Genomic DNA, 25,263 nt, shown 5'->3' with positions numbered 1-25,263 from the left:
ATTGAGGGTTGATGGGGGGTGGGAGGGTGGGTGATGGGCATTGAGGAGGGCACCTGTTGGGATGAGCACTGAGTGTTGTATGGAAACCAATTTGACAATAAATTTCATATAAAAAATAATAAAATAAAATGCATAGCCTCCAAGATGTGGATTTCAAGCCTAATTTGTACGAAATCAATGGGATATTTCAGGGAGGCTGCTTTCAGTTCCATGTAAGCACTTGGATTTTCCAGAGCAAGGGAGTCAGATCCAAATAGTGAAATAACTTCTTGTCACCCAAACTCACAGAGAAGCCACACTGTTGTAAATGCAATTCCTCCTTTGGGCAGGAATTTGGGGCTGAATGGCAACTTGCTTATCCAAACATTGTGGAGATCTCTTTGGCTATCCAGTGTCTTATTAAGAACAGTCATTCAGTCAACATTCAGTTGCATTCATTGAGTAAGTATAAAGGCTCTGGAAATGTGTCATAGGTGTGATGTTCAAAGGTGAACAAGGCACTGTTCCTGTCACGGAATAGGCCAGCATGGAAGCAAACAGTATAGCTTTTAGAAGTCCCTTACTGGCAATTTCTCAAAATCCTCCTCCATATCAAACAAGTAAGAACAGAGTCGGGAGTCAGGATGAAAGAAACTTTTGTTTTCTGTTGCGTGAGAAGAATTCCTTTAAGGAGAGGTGACATCTGCAATGTTTTAAATGAGGATGTACCAGTGTTCTGGGGCTCTTCATTTTAATTTTTTTGAAAAAGCATTTCAGAAGGCAATTGTGTTTGCTTGATACGATAAAAGTGACCCTAGAGAAAGTAATGTTCATGGAACCAGAAAACCAGTGTGGCTTTTGTCCAACCAAGGCCTTTAGATGGAGGGCCATATGGAAAGAGCTTCTTCAGGGCAGAGCTAGACTTCGAAAAGGCTGGAGAGAGGGCTCAGTGTCTTTCTGAGAGCAGCCCTAATAGAGACATGTGATCAGGTGACATCGCAAATAGGAATTGGTGGGGGATATCTCTAGTTAATTAGGAATTTCATCATATGTATTTGAATCTTATTTTAGATTTTAAGAGTATGCCATGCCTCTAGTTTAAAGCCATTTTTCAAAAGAAGTTAGTTGAAGCTAGTCTTTGAGAGAATGTGGAACAGTTGATATAAATAAAGTAGAAGAGTCTGGAACCATTGGTCATGTTTCTTCACTTTACATCAGACTTATTTGTTTATTTATGATTTTTTTTTCCCAGAGAGAAATGATTCTTCTGTTTTCTCCATAAAATACATTTATGTCACTGATGAGTTGGCTACAGATTCTGTCTCTAAATAGAGTGTTCCTTGAATATGATATTACCCGTTCACACATCTGGTGTCTTCAGGATATTTCTGGAGGCAACGTTGCTCTGTTCCTTCCTACGTTGAGGAGTAGGACACACCAAAGTGTTTCCAGCATTGCTCTCTCCTGAGGGAAGCTGACTTCTGGGTGACCATGGGTAATTGGATGACGGAAGGCAAAGAACTTTTTGCTTGATTCACATGGGACCCCAAGGAACTGTACTGTTGCCCTTACCATGGAGCCGGGAGAGCCTCTTTCAGGGAGTAGAAATCAGCTTCTTTTAGAACTCAGGAAAAGCCTCAAAGATGTGTTATTAAACAGCATAACTCATGTTTTTAAAAAATTGATGATGGGGTGCCTGAGTGGCTCAGTCAGTTGAGCATTCCAACTTTGGCTCAGGTCATGATCTCACAGTCCATGGGTTCAAGCCCCACGTCGGGCTCTGTGCTGACAGCTCAGAGCCTGGAACCTGCTTCAAGTTCTGCGTCTCCCTCTCTCTCTGCCCCTCCCCTGCTCATGCTCTGTCTGTCTCCCTCTCTCAAAAAATAAATAATAAACATTAAAAAAAATTAAAAAAAAATTGACCATAAATTTTAACTCTCATTCTTGTCCATGCCAGAGGCCAGAGCAAGAGCTGGGGTCACTTTATGAAGGGCAGTCACTCAAGGCTTCCTACTGAACCCGAAGGCCAACAGAACATCACTCCTTGCTGGGGGACCCCTCAGCCAGCTTGTGCTGAACAATCAGGGGCTTCTGTGTACCCTCTGGCCAACCGCAGTGTCCCTGAATTCCCTCTGCTCCCATGTCCCTGCAGCGTGGAAGGAGCTGGGGGTTGGGTTCACCTTGAAGAGGGAATATTTGTAAAATATCCAATCCACTCAATTTTACCAAATGCAGCAATTTGGATTATAACCTACCATTAAAATAAATCTGCACAGGAACTAAATGTGGTATTAGGAATTTATGTCAGTTATTGTTCCACAGATAATAGTATTATATATCAACTTGGCATATGTTACTCAATAGATCAGCACCAGGACTTAGAGGAGTGAGCCCAAGATATGTCTCATTGCTCTTTATTATGCTAAACCAGAAAGGGGTGTTGTGGGGACTGTGATGGTGTAGTACTTGTTCATGCCCATTCTTTCAATATAGACTGAGAGGAAATTGAAAGAACAGTGTGAAATCCTTAGAGTGGGTCTCTACATTCTATGATATACCCAGCAGAGTGGGCTAAAGATGGGCTTTCCTCTGGAGGGAACACTGCCAGTGTGCAACTGAATTTTAGTCTGATTTGAGGCCAGAGTTTTAAGGAGCCCGCCCCAAAGAAGAAATGATTCCCTTCATGGTGGATTCTTAAAATGTTTGGTGTTTATGAGCTCTTGCTGGGGTATTTAAGGATCGAGGTTTACTCAAGCTGGGATCCTGATTGTCAGTCAAGTAGTCACTTAACTTCTTTGGGCTCCATTCCCTTATTTTTCTAAAAAAAGAGTGTTAAATTGGTTGCTATATCGGATCATTTCTTTATACCAAGTTTACCTTAGTTTAAGAAAGTGAATACATTTTTGATGCTGATTCACTTTTCTTTTCAAATGTTTTATGTATGTATGTATTTATTTATTTATGAGAGGCAGAGCACAAGTGGGGGAAGGGCAGAGAAAGATGGAGACCCAGAATCTGAAGCAGGCTCCAGGCTCTGAGCTGTCAGCCCAGAGCCCGATGTAGGGCTCAAACTCATGAGGTGTGAGATCTTGACCTGAGCTGAAGTTGGATGCTCAGCTAATTGAGCCACCCAGGTGTACTGATTGACTTTTCTCACTCACTTATTCCGTAGATCCTCATAGACTGCATACTTATGTTTTAAGCACTAAGGTAGGTTGAGGGATATGCCTTTAATAGTGGATAGCAGAGTCTGGCTTCCAAGGAACCCAACATATAGTATTATGTTGTGAGTGTGTGGGGCATGATAAATGAAACAGATAAATCATTAACAAGTACATAGTATAATGCATGATCATCTATGAGAAGTATAGGGTGCTTTGGAAATGCAAAGGAGGGGTACATCACTTAGTGTTAGGAGCATATAAAGGCAGGTTCTAGGAGGAATTGACATTTAATTTCAGCCCTGAAAGAGTTCTGCTGAACAAGAGGATAAGGGGTTGGTACTGCAGGGGGGGAGGGGGTCATGTTCAAAGGAAAGGGTTTGCACAAGGATTGAGAGAGAGAGAGAGAGAGAGAGAGAGAGAGAGAGAGAGAGACAGAAATAGAGACAGAGACAGAAATACAGACAGAGGGGGAATGAGTGATATTCTTATGGGGCTGGAGGAACTTCTACATGAAAGCCAGCACATGGACAGGAAGGGAGGAAATGGTAGGAGATTGCTGAAAAGTATGGTGAGGGCAGGTCATGAAATCCATTGCACTTTGAACCATGAGGTTTGGATATGATTCTGAAGCTCATCAGAGAAATGGGGGCTTTTGAAACAGAGCAGTGGAGCTATCAGTACTTTGCTTTAGAAGGATCTTTGGCTACTGTGGGTAGGTGGTATGATGGGGATGGGGAGGGGGCTTGCCTGGGGAAGGCTGGACTAGAGGGGGAAACCACAGAAGATGCTTCCATTTCTTGACAGGGCCACCAGCTGTGTAATTGGAGTTTTCCAGCCTAGTGGATGCGGATCCTGAGGCTGTTGAGCTAGCAGTGAGTGATGAGAGGGTACCAGATGCCGCTCTGTAAACCGGGACCCCATCTGAGGGTGCCTCAGCAGGCAAGAGAGGAGCTGCTCACTGCCTCTTCTAACCTGGGTGCTAACTGAGGCGTGTCTCCTGTCCAGATTGGGGCTGGCATTTGCAGCCTCACCAGGAGTGGAAAAAGAAGAGCCAACTCCCTTACAGGCTGATAGGAAGGAGCTGAGGCTCCACAGGACACCATCAGTCAGGATTTGCTCATTGTCTGTCTGAGTTGTCCAAATGGGCCCATATGTCCCACAGTTCCTGTCCATGCCCTTGAATGACCTTGTCACTCTCAGCTTTTACTTTGTTGCTTCATACAATACTTGGGTTTTCCAAAGGATGTGTAAACCCATTCTTTGTTGGAAGTGGACGTCTTGGTCATGATTGCAAGGGGCTTCAGGGCCCTGGACAAGGGGCCTACAAGATACCCAGAGAGAGCAGGGTTACAAAGGAAAACAGGTTTGGCCACATGTCTCAGGGCCCTCCTGAGTCCCCGTAGACCGAAGAAGGGCACATGTGTGAGAACACCAATATCCAGCAGCTGTCCCACATCCGGTTTACAGCACATGGAGAGCAGCAAGTCCAGTTAGGTGGGCTGGGTTTAGGGAATGAGGATTGTCAGTCCCCCTACCTAGAGGAATCCATGCTTGTATCTCTTCTTTGCTGAGCTTTACTTCTGGGCCCTAGGTATAACCTCTGAGTGGCAGTCCGTGACAAGTCTGTGCAAGACCCATGGAAGGGCCTGTGCTTTCTGAAGGGGCTCTGTGAATGTGTTATCATGTTGCCTGTCACCATTGCATATGACTGTATGTTTAACTGCCTCAGTAGGTTATAATTCCTTGAGAAAAGCAAATTCACTTATCCCTCCTGGTTTTCCTGGAAGCAGAAAGCAGGTGCCTTGCCTGCAGGACAAGCCCAGTAAATGCCTCTTGGAATACCGGCAACTATGCACTATATTCTTAGGTTTGCTCACTCAAGTTTTGCGAGTTTAATAGGGAAGGAAGGTCCTGTATTCAGGGTATGCTGCCATCAGTCGTATGCTTTAAATTACTGGATTCTAATCTTTGGTGGTTTCCTAAGATAGGTGAGATCCTAGACACAGAACAGTTAGTGGGGGGCTCACAGCCCACAGTTGTGGGCAGGTCCTTGAAAAGCATAGTTTCATGTATTCACAGTGGACTTGGGGACCATTCACTGATCCTTAGCCATCATATTGCAACATGTTCCCCACGTACCAGGCCTCAGTGTCAGTCCCAGTGCTAAGTGCTCTACATCCAGAGCCTCTGCTCATCCTCACCACAACCTGTGAAAGTAATGTTGCTCTTTTTAAGATGTGGACACCTATGCCCAATGGGCATTAATGGCTTTTGCCCAAGCTTTAGTCATGTTAAAGCTGGGATTCAGACCTACATTTGCCTGAGTCCAGAGCTTTTCTCCTTTCATCACATAGCTTCACTGGTTGTATGAGTAGGACAGGGTTCGGGGAAAGTTGTCCTGTAAGCTTCATTAGCCCTGCAGGACCAAGCATAGGCATGTGTGTGTGGGTGGAAATGTGCTTCCCAGAAGATGTCACAGCAAGTAGAGCACTACCACAGATTTTAAACTCTTTCTTCCTCCCTGGGATAACTTTTTGGTGTGCCCAGTTATGTTACAGAACAGAAGAAAGACATGTGATTATGGCAGAGGGGCCGTTTCTGGGAGGGATAGTAGAAAGTAACGTGTGTGTGTGTGTGTATGTGTGTGTGTGTGTGTGTGTTAGTAGGGGGTTGTTTACTGACTGTAGATCTCTGGGCCCTTTAGCTGACAATTGTAGAGATAGAAACAGCAATCTTAGAGCTTGGTGAGTTTGTCTGGACTCTGAGTAAGTTTATCTGAGGGGTTGGAGGGGAGAAGCAGCAGGGAAGGGTAATGTGTGGAAGTCAGGAAGTCTAGAAAGAGCAAGGGTAAAGCAATCAAAGAGTCACTATTTGTGTTGTTAAAATAGTCTGTTTCAGCTTTATTTTTTTAAATTCTAGTTTTCTTTTTTTTTAAGTTTATTTATTTATTTTGAGAGAGAGGCACAAGTGAGGGAGGATCTGAGAGAGAGGAAGACAGAGATTCTCAAGCAGACTCCATGCTGTCAACAGTTGGCCTGATGCAAGGCTTGAACCCATGAACCGGAAGACCATGACCTGGGCCAAAATCCAGAGTCAGACGCTCAGCCGACTGAGCCACCCAGGCACCCTTAATTTTTATTTTAGATAGAGAGTGAGTGCAAGCAGGAGAGGGGGGCAGAGGGAGAGAGAGAGATAATCTTAAGCAGGCTCCACACTCGGCATGGAGCCCGACTTAGGGCTCAATTCCACAACCCTGGGATCGTGACCTAAGCCGAAATCCAGTTGGATGCTCAACTGACTCAGTTACCCAGGTGCCCTGTGTTTCAGCTTCTGGGTCTTTATGACAGGTAGAGTTATTCCTTCGCCTTATTGCCGTGGGTACGTGGACAAGACAATATTCTCTAATGCACTCAAAATTTGGCAGAATTGTATGAATCCAAGGTGTTAATACTATGATGTAGCAATCTTTGCTTTGCCAATAGCCCTGATATTTTCTTGTGAACATAGTCCAGAAGTTGAGACACAATTTTCCAAAAATCCTGAGGTTTTTTTTGAAAAGTAAAAAGATGCTTATTGGTGTCACATTTACAATTCTAGTGAAAGTTCTTTCACCCCCGAAAGTACCCCCTAGACTGTGTTTTGAAAGATGAGGATAGAATTACAGAACTGAATAAGTAGCTTAATCTGTTCACATTATTATTTTTTTTTTTCTCAGTGGGAGGGAGAGGGCATTTTTGTTTAAAAAGTATTTGGAAAACAAACCCTCAGTCTAATGAAAGGCATTTTCCTCGTGATGTTAGACAACGTTTCTTAGATATCTTTGCCATTGGCAGAAGAAATATTTGGAATTCTTTTTGGTTATCTGCCAACAGCACTGAATTAGCTATTTCTACCTGCAAAGTGAGCATACAGTAGGCCCTTTCATCCTCATAGGCTTAATTCTTCCAGTGAGCCTGTGAGTGGTCACTTTTAGGTATGGCTCTGACATGATCAAGGCCACCATGAAAGGGAAAAAACAAAAAAGATATATTGCAGTCATTCAGCAGAACAAATGATAATAGCCCTACCTGGCTTCACTCCTATTCCCTCTAACAAAACAAGTGCGGTGAGAATTGATCTGTTTACAGAGAGACAACTTTAAACTATAATGACCCATTCCTGGCACCCCACATACCCTAGACTCATTAAATCCATTCCAGTCTTCTTTCTCCTTTGTTGAAAAAGCTCTCAATAGCACTACTGGCTGAAACAACTCAAATTAGTAACTTGGTTTTTGCGATTCTTTTATTTGGTTGCTATCTGCATAATTCATTTAACTGAGTTAAATTAAAGAAAATTGCACCGGAGTTAACCTTACCAAACAAATCAATGTGAAACAAACTTTTTGGTTGAATTTTGAGTGCTTTTTAAAAATAGTATCTCCTGTCTTCTAGTCCCTTTTAGACTGAATAAAATCCATCATTCTGAATGGCAGTAGTTACAACAACCAGATCTTATTTGGATCAGCTCTTTCAGGCAAATGTGCTTCTGTGGCCTGCATTTGAAATCTTCAGTTTGTCCTTCTTTTCTGGAGACTCCAATAATCAGCAGACCTCAGATATAGGTTTTAGGGGGAGAAAATCCATGCTCTGGAGATGTGAAATGTCTTGAAATTTTGCTCAAAAGATAACTGGGTGCTTCTTAAATATTCTCTTACAATCATTGACGTGATTCATAGCTAAGAAGTGGATACCTAAGAGTAGTATGATGGTGAACTTCTGGCTTTCTGCTGCTTCCAGTTCAGTAAGAGCCTGGGGGCAAGAATGCATCTGTGACATCAACAAAATAAAATACTTTTGTGATTCAAAGGATACCATCAAGAAAGTGAAAGAACACTCCACAGAAAAGGAGAAAAGCTTTGCAAATCATATTTCTAATAACATGCTGGTAATTAGAATATATAGAGAATTATTACAAGTCAATGATAAAGAGATAACTCAATGAAAATAATGGACAAAGGATCTGTGTAGACATTTCTCCAAAGAAGGTATACAAATGTCTAATAATTTGTATTATTAGGCATTTATTATAGACAAATAATTAATTTGTCTAATAATAAAATCGTGTGTTCAACATTGTAAGCCATCAAGGAAATGCAAATGAAAATCAAGTGAGATACTATTTAATACTCACTAGGACAGCCTTAGTCAAAAAGATGGTAAACAAATTTTAAAATGATAAAAAAAGATAGTAAGTGGTGGTGAGTAAGTAGAGAAATCAGAATCCTGATATATTGCTGGTAGATTTGAAAATGATGTACTTGTTTTAGAAAACAGTCTGGCAGGTCTTCAAATGGTGAAACAAGAGAGATTTAAAAATAATCCACTGGAAATCTTGAAGGGAGAAAAATACAGAGGTTATATATGAAACCTCCAGTGTTCAAACTTACTTTTTTTAAAGTTTATTTATTTATTTTGAGACAGAAGGAGAGGGAGCGTGAGAGAGGGAGAGAGAATCCCAAGCAGTCTCTGTGCTGCCAGCGTGGAGACCAACGTCAGGATCGAACCCAGAAACTGCAAGATCATGACCTGAGCTGAAATCAAGAGATGGACAGACACTCCACTGCCTGAGTCAGCCAGGCACCCCTCCAATGTTCAGACTTCTGACCAAGCATGGTTATATCCCAGAAGTAGCTGAAATGGCACAAAAGAATTGTCTTTCAATGCTTTCTGTTTTTTGTAACCAAGGAGAAAACCTTGTAGGAATTATGGGAGTTAAATAATCCCAGTAATGGCCAAAGCAGGAAGTACACAGACTGGGAAATGAAAAGAAAAGAAAAACAGAGAGGAAACGACCCATTCTAAAGTGCAAGAAGCCTTTGAATCTGATGTTTTTGTTCTTCCTCCTTCCAGGGCCTGGTGGTCACTTTCTTTAGGCCTGTGTGTCTGTCCTTGGGAGATAAAGTAGCTCTGCCCATGGCTACTCTCCTTAAAACTACACCTTACTGAAGGTTTTTGGGTCACCTGCCTCTGTAGTGTGTTTGGGACAGAAACTGTTAAAAAGAAAATATAACAGTGAATCCACAGGCCAAAGCAACATTGGAAATCGTCCAGGCGTCCCACGGAGCATGCACAAAAGAGATGTTGAAAGCAAGGCTTCGTTGTGAAAGAAAACCCTTAAGGGAACGCGTTTTAAAATTCTTTAAAAAGTCTTTGTTTGGCACATGAAAGTGAAATGACCAAAGGGAAGACTGAAGAAGTTAGACACAGTTGAAGTCCAAACTTGAGGGCACTTCCCTGTTTTCTGTTCTTCCTTCTTGTCTTCCTCATTGGATCAACTATCCTGTTATTCATTATGACTTGAGTGATTGGTGAGTGAGAAAAAAGAACCCCATAAGCAAGTGGTGTAAAGTCCCTGTCAGTGAATTGGATTTAAATAGCACCCAGGTGGCTGGCAAAGAAAAAAACCCCATAACACAATCCATCAGAAACCTGCTCCACCTTAGAAGCGCATATTATATGTCTTAAGCACGGGATTCAGGATTATTGGAATTTTTGCCCTCCTACCCTTTCTCTGTATTTGGTACATTTGGTACAAGTGTGTGTTTGAAGAGCTTAATTAAAAAATATAAAAAGTACTGGGGGAGACTGAAACAGAAGTCCTTCAGAGCCAAAGCTCAAAGCTTCTTGCCGTATGCTTTCCTAATATGGCTTATCTGTGCTGTGTGCTTGTTGGCATATTGTTGTATTAATTGGTGTTGGCTTTTCTGCATGCTAATCAGTGGATACAGGCAGATATTGATGTTAATTAGTGTTCTGTTAAAAACACAAAACAAAAACAAAAACCCTTCTCACACGAGGCACTTCTTTGGAATGAGCATTTGTATTTAAATTGGCCCACTTGGGCTGACCTCTTAGGACATTAACAGACAATTTAGATTAGCGTAATACCCTTTGTACTATAGATGTTTCTACAAAGGAATTTACACCAGGACTGTAGAAAAGCCAAGGGGCCTGTAAATATTTGCTGTGCATGTCAAAATAGTTGTTCACAGGTTGGGCCTTTAGTCTTTGGGAACAGACAGTGGGGGTGATTTTGCTGTATCTCATTTCAGCAAGACACAGGGAAACAGGTGGACACCTGTACTCCAAGATCACATCATTGTACTCACCTTAGGCCTCTGGTGTACCTAGCACCTGCTGATGGGGAGTTGTTTCTCAAGTGGGATCTAGAGAACTTAGATTCCAGATGTTGATACTTTGATCTTGGACAAGTCCCTTAATCTCTTATGAACTCCAGTGTCCCTTTTTGAAGAAGATTGGACCAGAGGAATTCTTGCATCCTTTCTAGTTCTTGGATTTCTTTATTCTATGATTTCTATGCTGCTGCCTCAGGACTACTGTTCTCAGAACAGGTTAGGGCTAATCACATAAATTAAAATATAGACTAGGTAAAGCATATGGGACAGGGACATTATGCTTACCTTTGTTTTCCTTAATAAAAAAGGAAAATATGTTTGCATGTGCACAGACACATAAACGCCATAGACACATAAAGTCTTTTTTATTAGCGATTGAACTGAACTTTGCAGATACATTTTAATTGCATTAGCCCTATTATTTGTGGCTGTGTTACAAATTTCACCAGCATGCAAAACCAGTAACCCACCAAAGCCAACTACTATCAATCCCTTTCTCAATTAACAAGCAGTTATTGTGCATCCAATATGTATTCACACTGTGCTAGGAACTCTAGGACAATTGAAGAAATGTAAACTTAGCCCAGTTAAGAACAAACCAGTGCTACATTCTTTGGTGTTAATTGTATACATGATAGGGTTTTAAGACAGAGGAAAAAATAGAAAGTGGTTCGTTTCTTAAAAATACTATTTATTTTCAAATTTATTTATTAAAATTCAAGTTAGTGAACATATAGTGTAATATTGGTTTCAGGAACAGAGCCCAGTGACTCATCACTCACATATAACAACCAGTGCTCATCCCAACAAGTGCCCTCTTCAATGCCCATCACCCATTTAACCCATTCCCCCACCCATCTCCCTTCCAGCAACTCTCAGTTTGTTCTCTGTATTTAAGGGTCTTGTATGGTGTTCCTCCCTCCCTGTTTTTATCTTACTATGTTTAGAAAGTGGTTCTATTTAGAGAAGATGTCATTAGTGTTTGTAGCCCATGAGTTGAACTCTGAACATTGAGTGTGGCATGGACATTCTGGTAGGAAGATGGGAGACATAAGCAAATGAATGGGGATGGTACCAAGCATTCACACACAAAGTGAATTTGCTGCTTTCATGATTCTCTCGTTGCCCGAGTATTTTGTGAATTTGACTATGATATGCCTTGATGATGGTCGGTTTTTGTTGAATCTAATGGGGGTCCTCTGTGCTTCCTGGATTTTGATGTGTGTCTTTCCTCAGGTTAGGAAAGTTTTCTGCTATGATTTGTTCACGTAAACCTTCTACCCCTATTTCTCTCTCTTTCTCTTCTGGGACCCCTATGATTCTGATGTTGTTCCTTTTTAATGAGTCACTGATTTCTCTAATTCTTAAATCACACTCTTTTGCCTTAATCTACCTCTTTTTTTCTGCTTCATTATTCTCTTTAAGTTTGTCCTCTATATCTCTGATTCTCTGTTCTGCCTCACCCATCTTTGCTGCCACGGCATCCATCCATGATGGCAACTCAGTTATAACATTTTTTATTTCATCCTGACTAGTTTTTACTTTTTTTTTTTTTTATCTCTGCAGAAAGGGATTCTAATCTATTTTCAACTCCAGCTAGTATTCTTATTACCATGATTCTAAATTCTGGTTCAGACATCTTGCTTGTATCTGTGTTGGTTAAATCCCTGGCTGTGGTTTCTTCGTGCTCTTTCTTTCGGGGTGAATTCCTTCGTTTTGTCATTTTGAAGGGAGAAAAGGAATTAATGAGGTAGAAAAATTAAAATTAAAAAACTTAAAATTAAAAAATATTAAATTTAAAAATACACACACACAGAAATACCGAACAAATGATGCTAAATCCTAGGTGTGTTTTGGTCTGGGTGTTGAAAGTGGCTTGACACATTAGAGAAAAAAAGGTGGGGGAGGGGGGAAGAAAAATCGTTTGAGAATTTGGAAAAATGAATACAGTGAAGTAGACTAAAATGAGGTGATGGGAGTAAAATAGAATTTGAAAAAATTTACACAGAAGTATAGAATATCGTAGAATAAAAGAAAAATAGTTTTAATAAAAATTAAAAATAAAAATGAATTTTTTCTTTTTCTGTATTCAAGAAAAAGAAAAGAAACAAAAAAGAGTAAAAAGAGAAAAAAAGGAAATCGTTTGAAAATTTGAAAAAGTGAACACACTGTAGTAGACTAAAATAAAATGGTAGAAGTAAAATAGAATTTTAAAAAATTTACATAAAAGCAAAAAATATAGTGAAAAATAAAGAAAAATATTTTAATAGATTGAAAGTAGAAATGAAGTTTTTCTCTTTCTGCATTCAAGAAAAAGAAAAGAAACAAAAAAGAAAAAGAAAAAAACAAAATCGTTTGAAAATTTGAAAAAGTGAATACACTGAAGTAGAATAAAATAAAATGATGGAAGTAAAATAGAATTTGAAAAATTTACACAAAAGTAAAAAATATAGTAAAAAAATTAAAGAAAATATTTTTAATAAAAATTGAAAATAATGAATTTTTTCTCTTTCTTTTCTGTATTAAAGAAAAAGAAAAGAAGTGAAAAAGAAAAAAGGAAAGAAAATTGAATAGATGGACCTAACAGATTGAAATAGGACTGAAATTACTTTGTTTTCCCCTAGAAGTTAGACTGTGAAGCACTTTATAGTCCATAAACTAAGTAGGAAGTGAGACTTGTGTTCTTGAAGAACGAGGTTGGCCGAGTTGGGCAGGGCTCAGTGTAATGGCTCCGTTTTCCATCAGATGGCGCTGCTAGCCTACTGGGGTAGAGTATTGTGGTGCTCGTAGGTGTGTATGCACATGCGTGGGAGCAGTGAAAATGGCGCCACCGAGCTACCCAGTCTCTAGTATCGGAAGTCTCTTCTCCCTGATCAGCAATCGCGTACCCATCCTCTGTCTTCAACTTTTGTCCACTCCCTGCTTTTTCACTGTCTGTGACCAGGCCCCAGGCAGTCCCTCTCTCCCGAGTTTTGTCTCAGATGCGGCTGTTTTCCCTGGCCCCTTACTTCTGAAGGACTGTGGCTTTGATCTGTTCTGCCCCTCTGCTGGAGGGTCTCACCAAGCAATGGCCGAAAAATGGCTGAATGTCGGCTGCACCCAGGAACACTTGCTGGACCCTGCTGCTGCCGGTGCCCCGAGACTGCAGCCAGGTGCCTGCCTGCCCCAGAAAAAGTTCGCGAGATAGTGTAGCAGCAGCGTTTCAGGGATTATGGAAAATCACAACACCCATCTGGCACCAGGCTTCACCCTTAACAACCTTGTTCCAGCACCAGCGAGTGTGGCTGTTTTCTGGGGTCTGCCGGGACCAGGTGGCTTCAACAGTCTCTACCAAATGCCCTTCCAGCAGTGGAACCGGTTTTCTCCATGTGGCCCAAAAACCTCCTGGACCCCACTCTGCTCCTGGGGATTTGCCCTTCCCACCAGAGCACCGCCAGGTATCGAGCTGTGGATTTGCAGCCTTTGTGCTCCCCTTGTTTAGAGCCTTAATGTAATTTAAACCCTCTCCTTTCTCCTTTCTCCTTTCTCCTTTCTCCCTTTTTAGTTTAGTCCCTGTGGCTGTTTCTAATTTTCCTCTTTCTCTCCAGCTGCTTTTGGGGATGGGTGCTTTTCCCGTATTCTCCCTCCCTCCCCAGTCTCTGTCCTCTCTCTGCCTGCAGAAGCAGTTCCCTACCCTCCATAGCTTCTCCCTCCCCATATTCATGTCTATGTGCCACATACCTGCTGAATTCTGTGGTTCAGGTTGTGCAGATTGTTGTGTTAATCCTCCAATCAGTTTTCTAGGTGTGCAGGATGGTTTAGTGTTGGTCTGGCTGTATTTCATGGATGTAAGACACACAAATAACTTCCATGCTGTTCTGCCCTTGGCTCCTCCCCTGAAATCTTAGTTAAGAAGCCTTTTTCCACCTGCTTTCTTAAGTTCTACTTTACTGTACATAGATTTCAGGTCTGCTTACATTTATTTTTTCCTTGAGCATTTGGCCCCTAAATGGAATTTTCCACATACACTTGTATCTCATGACCTTTGTATATGCTGCTTCCTCTAAATGTGATGCTTTTTGCTTAGATGTTTCACTTCCATGCTGCCTTTAGCTCATTTTTCCGATGGTACTGCTTCAGAAGGCCTTCCATGCTCTAGTAAAATCTTTGCTTTCTCTCCACCACTTCCTATGTCTTTTTCCTACTGCATTTTTTCCCCCTTAGCTATAAGCCATCTGATGTTCCTAGATTTTACTTTTTTGTTTCCAAAGTGCCTTTATCGCCTAAAACCAAACTCCATGAGGTGGACCTTTCTTTGCCTTTCTTTCTTTTCTTTCTTTTTCTCTCTCTTTCTTTTTCTCCTTTCTTCCTCCCTTTCTTCCTTTCTTTCTCTTTCTTTTTCTCTCCTTTGTTCTCTCTCTCTTTCTTTCTTTCTCTCTTCTTTCTTTCTTTCTTTCTTTCTTTCTTTCTTTCTTTCTCTTTCTTTGTCTTTCTTGAGAGAACATGTGCACACAAGTGGGAAAGGGGAAGAGGGAGACAGAGACAGAATCCCAAGCATGTTCCATGCCCAGCATGGAGCCCAACATGGGGCTCAATCTCATGACCGTGGGATCATGACCTGAGCTGAAATCAAGGGTCACACGCTTAACCTAGGTGCCCCATCCATGAGGTGGATTAAAAAAAAATTAATAGTATATATCCAGGGCTTAGAATAGTACTTGGTACAGAGTAGGTCTTGACAAATTTGTATTGCATGTTTGAGGGAAAAATGGATATGTTGTTAAATGCCATGTCCTCAGTGCCTAAAACAGTTCCCAGAAGAATGGGAGCTGAAAAAATACTTGTTGAATGAGTGAAAGTAACACAATATTAGGTGAGTTTTGGACTCAAATTCCAGTAAACTCCAGTGAGCTAGGATTCCTTTTACTTGGGCCTCAGACAGGCTCAGATCAAATAGGCCTTAAGATCTGCTGGAATATTACTTGGTGATCAAAACGAATGAAATCTTGCCATTTGCAACATGATGGAACTAGCATGTATTATGCTAAGAGAAATAAGTCAGTCAGAAAAGATAACTATCATATGATTTCACTCATATGTGGAATTTAAGAAACAAAACAGGAGAGGGAAAGGAACACATAAGATAAAAACATGGAGGGAAGCAAACTGTAAGAAATGCTTAAATACAGAGAACAAACAGGGTTGCTGGAGGGGAGTTGGGTGGGGAGGTGGGCTAAATGGGTGATAGGAAGTAAGGAGGGCACTTGTTGGGATGAGCACTGGGTATTTTATGTAAGTGATCAGTCACTAAATTTTACCCCTGAAGTCATTATAACACTGTATGTTAACTAACTTGGATTTAAATACAATTAAAAATTAATTAATTATTTAAAAAATAAAAGAACTGCCCTATGTTTTCCCCAGTGCCCTGCCAGTGCTGTGTTGGAGCTAGTTTGTACCAATTCTGGAGAGACCATTTAATTCTTAGGAATTATGCTAGCTAGCTGTTAAGCTTGAAACTTGGCCATGATGGGAGTATTTATAGCACAGTATTTATACTCTCCATCCTCCCATGCTCCCTTCTCACTATGGGCTTGGAGAGCTGGTCTTTTACTGGCACATCCGTGCTTACGAAGGAAATGGGAAATTTATTTTTTTCCCTTGGTAGTTTGCAACTGGGAGCATACTTTTTTTTTTTTTTTTTTTTTTTTACCTGGTGAACTTAAAATGCACACACACATGCACATGCATGCAGATTTCCAATACCTGGGTTCCCTTCCAGACCTACTGGCAAAAGCAGTGATATGTTCATTGCCCATTGCTGCTGTAACAAATCAACATAAACTTAATGGTTTAAAACAACCTAAACTTATTCTTCTATAGTTGTGAAGGTCAAAAGTCTAAAAATAAGGTTCAGTGTCAGCAGAGCTCCGTTCCTACTGGAGGTTCTAGAGAGAATGTATTTCCTTGCTTTTGAATGCTTTTTCAGCATTGACAGGCCACCTCCATTCCTTGGCTCCTGATCCTTCCTTCACTCCATCCTCTTCCTCCTATTACCACATCTCTTACTACTGACTCTGAATGTCCCACCTACATCTTACAAGGATCCTGGTGGTTACACTGGGCCCACCTGGGTGTCCAGGTAGTCTCATCTCAAGATCCTTAACATAATCATATTTGCAAAGCCCCTTTGCCAGTTAAGGTAACGTATTCATAGGTTTTGGGAATTAAAACCTGGTCATCTTGGGACAGTTATTCTGTCTACCATAGAGGTTTTCAACCTTGACTGAACACTAGAATCTCATGGGGAGCTTAAAAAATTCTTATGCCCAGGCTACATCCCAGGACAATTAAATCAGAATTTCTGGACTCAGACACAGTCTTCTCTTAAAAACTCTTCAGGTGATTCTAATGTGCAGTAGTGAAGGTTAAAAAACATGGGCTTAGAGGTGCCTGGATGGGCTGCCAGATACATGTTAAAAAACACCTCCAGAGGTGAAATCTGAAGAACACCCTGATTTAGAACTCCTGCCTTTAAAACTGAGAGGATTTATTAATTTATATTCTGTTTATGTGTTGGCTTAACAACCTAAGCAGATGGTGAGTAGCTTAGGTTCAGGGCCATGTTTTTGCTCATCTCTGTCACCGCAGGACAAGTATTTGTTTAATGCATGACTATATTTTTTTTAAAAAAGCAGTCTTATTTATGTATTTCTTTGCCCCGACACTGTCTTCTACAAGATGCATGCATCTTTCCCATGTTCCTGGACCCATACAAATTTATTAGGAGTGCCAAGACGGGATAGAGAAGACTGAATCATTTCAGTGGGAGAACCTTTGCCCTGTTCTCATCTCTCTTGCCTGGTAGCTAACTCATTTTCTTCACACATTTCTCCCTCTGCTTTGGACCACTCAGTGTCTGCCTTTTCCTAGTGTATCCTATGGGACATACAGTCTGTTCATTCAGAGCGAGGATAATTGCATGCCCCCAGAAATATGAGTGATAGAAGTTTAGGAAGATAGCCCCCATCTAGAGGAAGTCATACAAAGTAATGTGTGTCAAGATTTTTAAAATTGACCTGGGCAGCCACTTATTTTTTTTAGAGGTCTAGGAACTACCCACACACAGATGCATATTATCATGTTTAAAAGGGATATGATTCTATTTTGAGTGGGAGACAGTGTCCATCAGCAAGTAGAGAAGACTGGGTGATGTTCCAGAGGGGCCTGCTCTTCCCCTGTTCTGGCCACACAGGCCAGCCATCACTCACTGAATGTTCCAGACAAGGTCAAGTGCCCTTCGGCCCAAGAGCCTTTGGTTGAGCTGGCTGCCTTTTCCTCTTGAATGTACTTCTTCAAGATGTCTACTTAGCTAACTCTCTTGCCAAGTTCAAGTTTCCTCCAGGAGGTTACCTTCACCATACTCCTGTTCACCTTGTCCTGGTCTACTTGTCTCTTTTTTCTAAGGTACTGACCACAGTCTAGTAACATTTAAGCTGGATATTCATTTTTTAATTGCTTTGCTTCCACTTTCTAGAATGTAAGCTATGAAAAGGCAGGGATCTTAATCTGTTTTGTTCACCAACGTACCTCCAGCCCTTGAACAGTTCCTGGCACTTTGTTGGTGCTCAGTAAATAGATGTTGGATGAATGAGTGAATAAATGAGAGAAAAGGATTCCAATAGTAAATGGAGAAATGAGAGAAGCCCAGAGCATGGTATGGAAGAGATACAAGGCAATGTCCAGCATCTGTAGGAAGAGAGAAAATTTATATCCAGGCCAGTGTAAGAGGAGATAAAGAGAAGTCAGCAATGAGGAAGGAGGTTGGGATGTCAATGCGGTTTTGATTAAGGTTAAAAGGCAGGAATTATGGTCCAATGGAAGAGACTTATTACTCCTGAGGATTCCAAAAAAAGGCTAAAGATGGTAATTTAACTTAGGAATTGAAGGGGGAAGTGTATAGGTACTAATCATTTATATGCTAAAAGTTCAGGGCTTTGGAAATAGGGTAGAGAAGACAAAAGGGCATTTAAAGAGACTGCCTACAAGCAGTGCCTGGAAAGAATTGTGCTTAATATATTTATACCTGAGCTGTCACCAAAAATGGTAATGGTGCGATTGAGTGCTTTAATTAAATCTGAGCTGTGCTGACAATACACTGCAAAAGTGTAAGTGTCGTGCTTCAGTGGGATGTGATCTGGGTGAAATTCCCTCGCTCTGGCTGGTCAGCTGTCTTGTCACCCACTCAGCTCCTGGGTGATGATGCAGGAGGCGGTATAGGGGGAATAGCTTTAGGGATATTAGAAACAGGGGAGCAGGGATGGCTGGGTGGTTCAGTTGGTTAAGCATCTGAGTCTTGATTTCGGCTCAGTTCCTGATCTCATGGTTTGTGAGATTAAGCCTTGCATTGGACTCTGCACTCACAGCGTGGAGCCTGCTTGGGATCCTCTCTCTCCCCCTCTTTCTGCCGCTCTCCTGCTTGCTCTCTCTCTCAAAATAAATAAATGAACTTAAAAAAAACCCCGTGATTAAAAAAAAAAAAAAAAAGAAACAGGAGAGCAAGTCAAAGCCAAGAGTATGCAGTAGTACAGGTAGGCATATACACGTACCTTTGCACACATGCCTGCACATTCCTATAATGGCCAATCAGGACCAGTAGCAACCATATTTTACACTATTCCTGTTTGCCTTGTGGTACTTAGGAGTGGTAAGAAAGCCTTCAAAATTGATAACATTGATGTTGGGGATGGCTGGTAGCACACAGAGAATTCTTTGCAAAGGATTCAAGGAATGTGGATTTGAAAGGTTGCTGCTATAGTTCCCTGCTCCACCCTGCCTTGTACTGGAAATAAGCAGGCAAATGGACCCTAGGACTATTAGGTAATAGCACCTGATGGACAGCTTAGACATCGGTGCTATATGTCTTCCCAAGGGTAGAAATTTCTTTAAAATCTGCCCACCACTATTGGATCCTACATGTACATGAGCAACAGTTGTCTTTTTTTTTTTTTCTTTGCTAGTCTGGGCTAATCATGTGTTTCTGGTAAGCGAAACAATTCCACCTCTGTCCCAGGACTGGTGATCTGGAAGGAGTAGAGGGTGAGAGGGCTGGAAGGTTAAAGTGAAATAGCACTGGTATATACTTACAGCTTTCTCCTTAAGTTTATTCCTCATATGAGTCCTTCTGAAATGCCTCTTACAAATAAGCAAATGGCCACAAAGACTACTGTGCAAAGTCTTTTAAACTTACAACACCCCTTTCTCCTTGATCCCTGAATCTCACCGAGGAGCTTTCATCTCCGGCCTTGTCCCAATTTTGTTTGGCTTTGATTGCTGACATCATGGATATGTTGTTATTTTCTGTAAGCTCTGCAAGTAGGTCTTAAATAAGCTAATTAGCATTGAGGTTAATTAATAGGGAGGAGATTGGCTTCATGATAAAAAGGACAGATATGTATACCATGTCATTACACATCGAAGGCTGGAAACTGAAAGAGGAAAATATGGAATTCTGGGCTTTAGGATTAATGAGGCTAGGCTCTGTTTATGTACTTATTGAGAAGTGTAATACTTACCTGATGTGAAGAACATTCTGGAAACAGCTAAAATCCTCTTCATTAGCAAGATGCTATGGGAAGCTTTTCTCTGCTAAGTTATTTCCTCTTTAGTGCTATGGGGAGATAGGATTTTAAAAGCTGGAAGACAGAACACCATGCTCTCCCTGGCCCCAGGACATATACAAAGGGATAAAAAGAGACCAACCTAGACAGCATCAGTGGATTAGCCCTGTGGGTATGCACTGTACTAAAAAACAGCAGAGAAATATTGGCTTTGTTGGAACAAAAATACATGGAACTTGTAATGTCAGTCATGGCTCAGTTTCCAAATGAAAATCACTATATTTTTTTGCTCCCTAAATAAAAATTATGACAGAAAAATGACTCCATAGTCTGGATATCATACTGATATTTCTAAACAGTGAACCCAGACCAGTATGCGTAGAACACAGACTGGTTTGTAATTTCATTCTCGCCCTGACAGGGAACCAAAAGGACACATGCTCTCCCATTCCTTAGGTCACCAGGCTTCTGTTGTCAACGCTTAATATAAACAACAAGCAATTTACTACTTTTATTGAGTTCCCTAGGAGCTTCCATTATTGAGCACATTAAGCAGTCTGTTCACAAAAAACATTATGATGGAGGAAATTGAAGAGCAAAGACCAAAAGGTACCCTCAGATCCAAAGTATTAAGACAGATTTAAAGTATGAAAAAAAAATCCGGAAGTGGAAGCAGGAAGTATAAAGAAAGGGTGTTGCAGGAATTTCAGAGAAGTTGTTGCACTTCTCAGGCAATTTTATTTTATTTTTTATTTGAATTACTTTTATTTTTTTTATTAAAAAAATGTTTATTTATTTTGAGAGAGAGAGAGCAAGTGAGAGAGAGTGGAGGAAGGTCAGAGAGAGGGAGAGAAAGAATCCCAAGCAGGCTCCACACTCGAATTCAGTTCAGAATTCAATATGGGGCTTGAACTCATGAACCGTGAGATCATGACCTGAGCTGAAATTAAGAATTGGACACTTAACCAACTGAACTACCCAGGCGCCCCTTATTTTTTATTTTTTTTTATTTTATTTTATTTTATTTATTTTATTTTATTTATTTATTTTATTTTATTTTATTTATTTATTATCTCATCTCATCTCATCTTATCTCATTATCTTATCTTATCTCATTTCTTTACCAAAACCTCATCGATTACATTTTAACTCACCAAACTTAAAAATTTTTAAATAATAATTCTAGGCCCCAATCTAGACCATGAACCTACTATCAATTTTAAAAATTTTCTGGTCTTCCTAAAAGAAGTGTGGTGTTGTGGGCTGATAGATCAATACCATAGATCAAACCTATTGCCTGGTACACATAACACACATCTTGACCTGGTAACATAAAATCATTCTGGTAACCTAAGAGTCTCTGTGCAGCACCTGCAGAAAGTCGTCGGACATAGTGCCAAGAGGTGCACCAGGACGTGTCACTCCGGGGGACAACTAGGCCTCTGCAGTGGTGGCCTTGGGCAGTTTTATTTTCAGCAGACTTGAAAAGGTAGAAAATGGTAGCTGTGGATCTGGTCCCAGAGTATCCAAGGTAACACTGGCCAGGAAGACGGCTGGGGGAAAGATACACACAGTGTGGGAAAAGGATTCAGGAGCCAAAAATAGATTTGGTTTTTCTGTTTTGTCTAATTTCTAGGCAGAAACTTCTTTTGTGTGTGTGCCTGAGAAGAGATGAACATACATTCCCTCCTACCAGGCTGAACGTTTGGCCAGAAAACACAACTCACCCGTTGGCGGCTGACAATCCAGGTACCCTTAGCCAACCCATGTCTTGATAGTACAGTGTGTGGGGACACCTGGCTGCCCAATGTCGCATCTCGACACTTGGAATAGTGAAGTTAAGACTGTTGACCTTCTTAAAGAACAGTTTTGTGAAGGCAAGAAATGCTCTCTGCTTGTGTTCACAGACTGCTTAGTTTTAAGTTGCTCTCAAGGGCAGTGTTTGAGGCTTCCCACCATCTCTGATGGCAGCTGTAAAGACATTTGCAGTCTTATTGTACTTTCTTACTTTTTTTCTTTTTCTTTTTTCTTTCCCTTTGGCTAGTCTTTCAGTTCAGGACATTTATCAGGGCCCATTACCTGCTATTTACATTGGCTTGTTACTTAAGCCTCTTTGGGCCTTGAGAATGTGAAGTCTTGAGAAGAAACGAATCATAGATTTTTAGGGCTGGAAAGAGACCACGAAGGTCAACATTTATCATTTTTATTTACTGTAAGCTTCTTAAGACATTTTACAAAGATCATTGTGCCTGTGCTGGTGAATGAAGTGGGGCTAAAAATGAAGAATCTAGCAACCCATGAGGTCCAAATTTGCTCTAGGGTCTAGGTTCCCTACTTTGGGTTTCCACCGTTCAGGACTATTGGCAGAATCCAATCACTTGGGAAAACAAGGAGTAACAACCAATGGGCCTTTTAGGGGCAAGCGTGACAATGTGCCAAAGGTGACTTTGAGGGGGGTTTCTCTCCTGCAGGCATTAAGTGGGCTGTGCAGTGTGACGGGAGAGTAATGTGCACTATCTGGTCTTTGATACTGAAACATAGGGGAGACCCCATAGCTGTGTTTAGCACCCATAACAGGTGGCTGGTCTTCCCTACACACTTAAAATAGACATGCACCCTTTCCTGGAGAGACTGGGAGGCAGTTTAATGCCACTGAAACAGGAGGAAATTTCCTTAACTTGTAGCAGCAAAGAAGAAATGCTGGAATATACTTGTACTATGCCCAGATCTGGTACTGAAATTTAGCAGGTGAGAAGAAAGGCTGCATATTACTGAGTTATTTAATGATCTTGCTCAGAAATTGTATCCTATTGTAGACCACCCTGGAAAAGGACTCAGGAGTCTTTCTAACCTAAGGATCTCCTATAGCTAGCTGGGAGGCAAGATAGTGAGGACTCATGTGCATGTACATGTCCTATCTGTCGAATGGGTCGAATGGAACTGGAGTTTGTTTGGACCTGCCATGTGGCAGACACGGTGCTGGACCCTGGAGATGGAAAAACAGAGAAGACTTAGTTCCTGCCCTGAGAGGGAAAGCCCAAGACAGGCATAGATGGGTATCCTGCTGCTGATGTCATTCTTGTCACCCTTGGCAGAGTAAGTTGTTTTTCAGGCACTCGAGGTAGGTCTCTTTTGCCAAAGGCAGTCGTAGCCCCAACCCTCCCTGCCTCAATTTAATTTCCTCTACCAAGGAGGCAGGTAGGGTTGATAACCTTTAGTAGGTGAGTGGAAAGCCCTGTTTTCCAGGATAAACAATGTAATCGGAAGTCTATGGGGATGCCCCTTGTACACGACTGTTAACGGTATGGTGTGTGACTTGATTATCTGGGAAAGGAGATGGACTGACACATGTTGCATTTCAGGAGACGAAGGGGAAAACAGTTTTTACTTTAGGTGATGAGAGTCTCCTAGGAGGAAAAGGGGGTTGAGACCAGGTCTGTAAGGGCAGACAATGAATCTTTTCTGACATGGCATTCCTGATTTAGCTAATGCATGGGTTCTGGGAGATACAGGGTTCTCAAAGCCTTGGGAACTCAGGTCTGGGGCATTCTTGGCTGAGGTTAACTTGCGAGGAGTGGATTTATGCTCTTATGCCATTCCTTGGATGGCCTGTGGAAAGCCTTGGAGCCCTGCCCTCAACCTCAGCATAGGATATCCCAGATTAATTAGGAGCATTAGGTGAGCATCTTCTCAGCTTCCAAATCTCACTTCCTCAGCTTGCCTGATCCCCTTCTTTGGTAGTACAAGTGTTCCTTCCCCTGGCAGAGTCCAGGCCTTCCTGTCCTTCCCAGTGCATTCCATGATTAGCCATCCCCTCTCTAGCTTGTGGGTTTACCTCTAGCTTCATCTCATTCCACATCCCAACACCCTCCTCTTACAGGTTCTTGAAAACATTAAGTTTCCTTCTGCCATGGGTTCTTCTTTTCTTTTTTTTAATTTTTTTTTTTTTTACATTTTTATTTGTTTTTGAGAGACAGAGAGAGACAGAGCACAAGTTGGGGAGGGGCAGAGAGAGAATGAGATGCAGAATCCGAAGCAGGCTCCAGGCTCTGAGCTGTCAGCACAGACAGAGCCTGATGCGGGGCTCGAACTCACAAACCATGAGGTCATGATCTGAGCTGGAGTCCGATGCTTAACTGACTGAGCCATTCAGGCACCCCAATGCCATGGGTTCTTTGCTTGTGTCGTGCTCTCTGCCTGGAAGATCTTTCCTACCTGGGACTACACCACACTGTAAGGGAATACCCTTACGGTTTGAAAAAAATGTGGATTGGAACTCAGCTTAGGTCATTTTCAATTTATTTGTTATTGGTCAAGTAAATGTAGATCAACATTTCATGATAATATGAGTGGTGTCCTCTTTCTCTCATGCAGAAGGGGAACCCAGGGAGTTGAATGACAGAAAAGGGCCTCTTTTCGGCTGGCTGTAGGAGAGGGCAGCAAACATCAGAATTCAGTCATAAAAGGAATTCCTGATTGTACCAGTTATGTGTTTCTGGGCTTATTCACTGTTCACTATGACTGGATATGGCCTCCCAGGCTCTCTCATCTTGATACCTTCTTATCAAGGTTCAAGGTTGATTGAAACTTTACTTCTTCAGAGAAGTCTCTAGATTCCTCCTCTGCCCTTCCTTCTCAAGCAGTTTATACAGGGGATTCTGTTGCACATCTCAGGACTGCAAGTTTGCTTAGTAGACTCAGATGTGGACGGTGTCCCTTTGAGTTAGATACAACAGCTGCTCTTGGCTTAAATGCTGAGGCCAATTTATTATCTTACATAAGGGATAGATGTGTATGCATGCCGGGGGAGGGGACTTGAAGTTTGCTTAATTCACCTCAATGTTGGCATCAGCCTTTGTCTATCTTTTTTGTTGTGTCATTTTAGTTTTCCTCATGGCTCCCAGATGTCTGCCACAGAACATATACAGTGAAAGAAGAGGAACTGGCCCTTGCCACATGTGTCTTTGTATGAGCAGGACCCTATATTTTAGGTGCGATGCTGGCAGTCTTATCTTCTATCTCATGAAGCTGTAGGCATATATGTGGTAATTGCTGCAAAGGTAATGGTGTCATACTTGTTGACATACTCCATTGTAGACTTGGACTTGGGCTCACCATAGGATCTGAGTCATATGGAGGGAGAACACCTAAGTAGAATGAAGACTCTGCCACCCAGGAAGAAGAGAAAAGAGGCTGTCGTGCAGGCCACCCACTGTGTTGGTGATATCCCCAGTCTGCGAGGGTACTTTGTACAAGCTCTTATAGAACTATGATTCTTTTCTCCAGGGCATTTCTCTCAATTGGTCATTACATATTTACTAGTGTTACTGCTCAAGTGGTCTCC

At 41.5% G+C, this 25,263-nt stretch overlaps 1 protein-coding gene across 1 annotated transcript in view; it reads left to right on the top strand.

The window, feature by feature from the left end:
* The window catches only part of DTWD2 (DTW domain containing 2), a 525,766-nt gene that overhangs the window by 236,136 nt on the left and 264,367 nt on the right, over positions 1–25,263 (top strand). The window contains exon 10 of the mRNA XM_053220002.1: positions 21,556–21,668. The gene's annotated coding sequence lies outside the window, so the exon portion shown is untranslated. The remainder of the gene's footprint in view (positions 1–21,555; positions 21,669–25,263) is intronic.

Source organism: Acinonyx jubatus, chromosome A1 (assembly GCF_027475565.1).
Source record: "Acinonyx jubatus isolate Ajub_Pintada_27869175 chromosome A1, VMU_Ajub_asm_v1.0, whole genome shotgun sequence".
Taxonomy (NCBI): Eukaryota; Metazoa; Chordata; class Mammalia; order Carnivora; family Felidae; genus Acinonyx; species Acinonyx jubatus.
This window is presented reverse-complemented; position numbering and strand designations above follow the sequence as displayed.